The sequence below is a fragment of the Argopecten irradians genome, chromosome 15 (assembly GCF_041381155.1).
Source record: "Argopecten irradians isolate NY chromosome 15, Ai_NY, whole genome shotgun sequence".
Taxonomy (NCBI): Eukaryota; Metazoa; Mollusca; class Bivalvia; order Pectinida; family Pectinidae; genus Argopecten; species Argopecten irradians.
Window position 1 is genome coordinate 16053367 of NC_091148.1, and position 6070 is coordinate 16059436.

Sequence of the window (6070 nt, forward strand, 5' to 3'; positions counted from 1 at the left end):
GTTAACCAACAGAGAACTAGTACCATAACAAAAAAAAAAAAGTTATTTAAAAGGAGGGGTGCCAGCTGAATACGCTCATCAAGTGTACGCGTTTTTGATGAAACTTCTTTCATGCATTTAAGCATTGATGTCACTATTTTTTAATTTAATCGGGGTATGAAAACAAATTTGTTTGCAAACTGTGTGAATCCGCGCAAAAGTTTGCAAACAAATTTTTGTTCATACCCCGATATAATTAAAAAATAGTGACATCAATACTTATAATTAATTTCATACTATATTTGATAAAATGAAGTATGTTTAAATGTACCATTATAGTGGTTTTTCAAGGTTTTTCAAGGGATTTTTTTTTCCGAATCAATCCGCAACGTCAATGTATCTATTGTGACGTCACGATAACGTCAGGTTTTCGCGCCATTCTCGGATTTGTTTTTTCATAGTGGTATGCAAAAAAATATTGGCCAATCGGAAAGCCGGATTTTGTATGAAAACAAAGAAAAAATAATTATTTCTAGATCAACAGTTAAAAAATAATAGAATCTTACGTGGGTCTGTCAGGTGGACAGGGATATCTCAACCCGTGTGAAAGATTTTTGATGGTCAACCCGAGGGTTGACGGTCAAAATCTTTCACGAGGGTTGAGATATCCCTGTCCTCCAGACAGACCCATTTAAGATTTTTTTTCTCCAATACCTTAACGAAACATGATTTACAGTTTTACAGAAAAAATTTCAAAGCGCGGCCATCATAGGAACGTCGCAATGCCTCAAAATCAATGACGTCGTCAACCGCATGTAATGATGACGTCACGTCATTGTCTAGCGCGTGTGAGCTGTCTATAAATATATTTAGGCGAATGTAAGCATATAAGTATTTAGAGAAAACAGATTTTATGTTAAAAAGTAGACCAAGCATTTCCTAACACGTTCAAGCACATAATATCAAACCTTAAATAGTCAAAATTCATTACACAGTTACAATTAAAGGATTCTAATTACTATTTAAAAACAATACGATTTTTTATGTTACACAAACACAACCATGTGCCGATGGTGTGAAGCCGGTATATTACGAGTAGGGTTGCATAATGTTTTGACGACACAGTTATCATTTCTAAATGCAAGTCTTTAAATCGAAAAATTACCATGTTAAGAACGCTTTATAATCATTAAAATACATCGTAAAATTCATCTCAGCCATTCTTATCGTAATTTTTTTCCGGGGGAAGATCCTCGGACCCCCCAAAACACCAAAATCTCGCGCTTTCGGGCGGTCGCAAATTCATCAAAATGCATTGTAAAACTCATCTCAGCCATTCTAAATTACAATATTTTTTTCCCGGGGGTCACCCTCAGACACCTAAAACACCAAAAATCTCGCGCCTTCGGCGCTAACACGCTAATTTGGCCAATTTGCGTATTCGTTAATTTCTTTTTAGCGACCCCACTGTCTATAAATGTCCACTAGGATTAGATTTACTGATATATGAAAAATGTACATAAAGTATATATAGTTGGGAGTTGAATTAATCTCCTGCTGTAGGTGCGGCGGGGGGGGGGGGGGGGGGGGTAACAAAATATTGAGGACCTTTGCCCCCCCCCATTACGTTTCATCTTCCTACGCCACTGGCAATGCCTCAAAATCAATGACGTCGTCAACAATAGACACCGCATGTAGAAATGACGTCACGTCATTGTCTAGCGCGTGTGAGCTGTCTATAGATATATTTAGGCGAATGTAAGCATATAAGTATTTAGAGAAAACAGATTTTATGTTAAAGTAGACCAAGACATTGTTACTACAATACGATTTTATTGTTACTGTCGATAATACTCATATGGTAGTCTTACATCAGAAAAATGTTGAAAATTTAACAACAGTATAAATACCAGTAAATGACGTGTGTTATAATTCTAATTCCTAGTACGATAAACCCCGAATGGTGCCGATAATGAATTATGCAAGTATTAGTGATACATCGAATCAATTTATTAAACTCTGATGAGACATTTTTCTTCTTATCTCGGATTTAGAAGTAGCGTAAAATTTGATATCGGCAATTTAAACTTCTCCGATATTTCGTGAATGTATGGGTTATACGATCTGTGGGTATATTATAGCGGACAATACAAGTTAAACATGAATATGTGATAATGAATGAATTGTTATGTTTCAAAATCGTTTCTGAGACAACCCATGATTATGTCGATGCGTGTGGTTGAACACTGGTAGAGGGAAGGAAAAAATGATTCTCATTTATCAGTCTTTAAGCTATTTTTTAAAATCCTAATTGTAAAACTTTTAACTTGCATATTTGCATTGATAGCATTAAGCAGAATCCATATAGAGCTAAATTCTATTTTTTTTATTTCGGTAAATCTAATTCGTCATTTTTTGTAGTTTATGAACACATATGTCTAGTTAAATTGTGGATGAAAATCGTTCGGGTGTGGTATAAAACCAACTTGTGAAAAAACAAATAAACAAACAAAAAGTAAAACGACACCCAAGTTATATATAATATTCAATCATAAATATCGACTGGAATTCTAGGAAAGTGAGCCAGGCGAAATGTCCACAGCTACGACGTAAGGCGATGAACCGGACCTGCAAAAAAGCAACACGTTGTGAAATATCAATCATTTCAAAAATACAAATCTTTGTTTTAAATCACCTTAGAAAAGCAACAACAGAAATGTTGCTTAAAATTTCGTGACCAATGCTACGCTGTTCAAAGATAGACAACTCGAATAACATGATTTATTTTAAACTAATAATCATTATTTATCAATTATCAATAATTATTGTATTTCATCTATTTATTTTCATTTTATTAAATTTGGGTTTATTTTTTATTTACCAGAGGCCTTTTTTGTCCTTTTTAATGCCCGCATTTGTCCTGACATCTAAGTTGTTCAGTTGAAATTGAGATTTGTGTTTGCTAAAAACAAAACAGTTATCTAAATCCCAAAACGTTTTAAACAAATCATTATTTAGACGAGCTACTTCTAATTTTACTATTTAATTTGTTATACGCGCCTTAATTTTTTTTCTCGAAAATACAAACCTTTTACCTTCATCTCTTCGGTAGTATGAATTCGCAGCATTCATTTAGACAATGATGTCCCCAGTGCCGTTACAGAAGATAAAGTAGAGAACTGAAAGTCCGACTGTAGGGAAACAAAGACAAAATAATCAAAGTAAGAAACAAACATCCCAATTATAGGGAAACAAAAAACAACAAATGTTCAAAGTAAGAAGCAGACATCCCACTTGTAGGGAAATAAAAAACAAAATATTCAAAGTAAGAAAAAGACAAGTAAAAAAACAAAAAGTTATCTAAATCCCACAACGTTTTAAACAAACCATTATTTAGACGAGCTACTTCTAATTTTACTATTTAATTTGTTATACGCGCCTTAATTTTTTTTCTCGAAAATACAAACCTTTTACCTTCATCTCTTCGGTAGTATGAATTCGCAGCATTCATTTAGAAGAAAGTCCAAAAATACAAAACAAAATATTCAAAGTAAGAAAAAGATATTCCCATTGTCGGGAAAAAACAACAAAATATTCAAAGTAAAGAAAAGACGGTCCAACTGTAGGATATACAAACAAAATATTCAAAGTAAGAAAAAGACATCACAACTGTAGGGAAATAAAAAAAACAAATGTTCAAAGAATGAAAAAGACAGTCCGACAGTAGGATATACAAACAAAAAATATTCAAAGTAAGAAAAAGACAGTTAAATTGCAGGAAAAAATATTCAAAGTAAGGAAATGACGGCCGACAGTAGGAAAATAAAAACTAAATATTCAAAGTAAGTGGAAAAAGACAGTTAAACTATGGGAAAACACAAAATATTCAAAGAAGGAAAGACACAACAAATACGAATGGCAAATGCTGTAACTGTCAAAAATCTTGAAAACTAAATAAACTTTACATCAAAGTTTGTAATAAAATAAATTAGTTCTTATTATCAATGACATATATAATTCTTCAAATAATTATAATCGAGATCAATAATTAAAACAAAATATATTGAAATCAATCAATGATAAATTATTAAAGATGCTCCACTACCAACAGAACGTAATATTTATCATTTAGACAATATTTATTTCCTTATCGTTTATGCCTACATTTAAAAACAGGAAAAAAATACATATATTTTTTTTTCATTCCGTTGTCTGAGTAATCAGCTCATTCCATATAGGGCATAGTGTCTTGGAGTTTTTTTTTGGGATGCAATTAGTTATTTAAGATGTTTTTATACTGAAATAAAATAAGAAACATTGAAGTTTTCAATGACGGTGATAGTGTAAAGTAACTAAATTTTGTACTAATTTATCTGCTTCTGATTTTAATAGATGAACATATGTCGGTAATGTAGAATCCTTAATATATCCAATCATTTCAAAAAGCAACAATAAAAAAAGCAACAATAAAATCCCCCCCCCCCCCCCAAGAAAAAATTGAATGTGGACAAATGATTAGTGATTTGTTCATTGTTAATGTATCATATTTTTGGTTAAATTAAACATGTAATCTTTAAAACAGGACGGTGAGAATAATACTTATTCTGTATATATCTTTGAGGGTAGGTATTGATTGTGACGTCATGTGTTTGCGATTGTAACGTCATTATTTTTGGAGGAAACGACGTGAATTGCGCTCACAAAATAATGAAGTCTCAATGGATACCTAATATGCAAAGATAGAATTGCCATAATGTACACAGGGACCTGGCACGATGTATACTGTTGGTTAAAAATGTTCGTGTAAGATCCCTGTGATAATATAATCCAACTTATTTTCGCGCGTGTGATTACATTTAGCGGGCAATAATAAATCGTGAAAATAAATCGCCGCCAAAATACACCTAAAGTTGAAGCTATACGGTCAGAATCGCGAGATAAATTCGCAGAGAAAAAGTAGAAGTTTAGTTGGTTTACAATAATTTTTTCTCATATTGATTCACCAAAATTAGAGAATACGAGACATTTCATATTAAGAAAAAAAAAACAATACAAATTGGAGGGGAGGGGGAGAATAATGTCCAAATGTATTGGAAAACATTATAAATACCCCTTAAAAATATACACACAAACGTTTGGATTTATTTAATAAAATACGATATTGTTTGAATTTGTTGTTTTAGCCAAATTTTGAATAGTAACAAATGCATTCAGGCTTCAAAAGGAAAACTATCATATATATACATATAATATCTAAATGCAAAACAATATATAAAAGAGAAAATGCTCTTTAAGTAAAAGGAAATGTATTTATATTTTACATAAGCTATCGGATATAAAATTTGGAAGGAAAAAGTAAAATTGTAAAGTAAAGTTACGCAATAAGGAAGATCTTTAACTAGCAAATAAAAACATGAACATTATAGCGCTTCATAAGTAATCAAATACATAAAACATATACCATTTTGTTTGTAACGCCTTTTTTATGTAAAGCATTAAAGCGTCATGTTACCAAGAAAAGAACATTTTTGGGTATAATACATCGGAATTGCTTTGACGGCAATCGGGGAAACATTACAGTGCTTCTTAACTCAAAAAAAAAACAAAAAAAAAAAACGTAAAACGAAACGACTAAACGACTATAATAAAATTACAAAATCTGTTAGATGAAAAAAATATTTGAAGCGTCACACTGCAAGAAACTGCATAAATCACAAAATTAGTTCCCATTGGCAGCTTGCAACTAAATATATATCTCTGGGAAATAAAGTGTTTTGAATTAAAAAAAAAGAATATATAAGGAACTTACCGCCAAGTAGAACGTAATCAACCAAAGGGCCAATATTTCGGCTTCCAGGACGGGTGATGGGGACATAGACCTCCCGAATGACGTCAGTATTCTGTTGGCCGGCCTGGCGGTAAATATCACGGTTTTGTGCTATTATGTACCCGGCAGCACAAACCAGTAGGATAAAGAACACTTGTTTATGCATTGTTCCTTTGAGCTGAGAACGACTACCGGAAGTTTAGCGTCTTGCTAGTCCCACTGACCTGTCTCGAACTGAGGTCGGTCTCGTTCTGATAGCCCCAC

At 32.5% G+C, this 6070-nt stretch overlaps 1 long non-coding RNA gene across 1 annotated transcript; it reads right to left on the reverse strand.

Moving 5' to 3' along the window:
• Window positions 1-2495: 2495 nt before the first annotated feature.
• Window positions 2496-6070, reverse strand: LOC138309021 (uncharacterized). Its single transcript, XR_011206183.1, has 3 exons — window positions 5789-6070; window positions 3068-3170; window positions 2496-2607 (listed from the first exon to the last, which is right to left on the reverse strand). It is a non-coding gene; the product is annotated as an uncharacterized lncRNA (long non-coding RNA).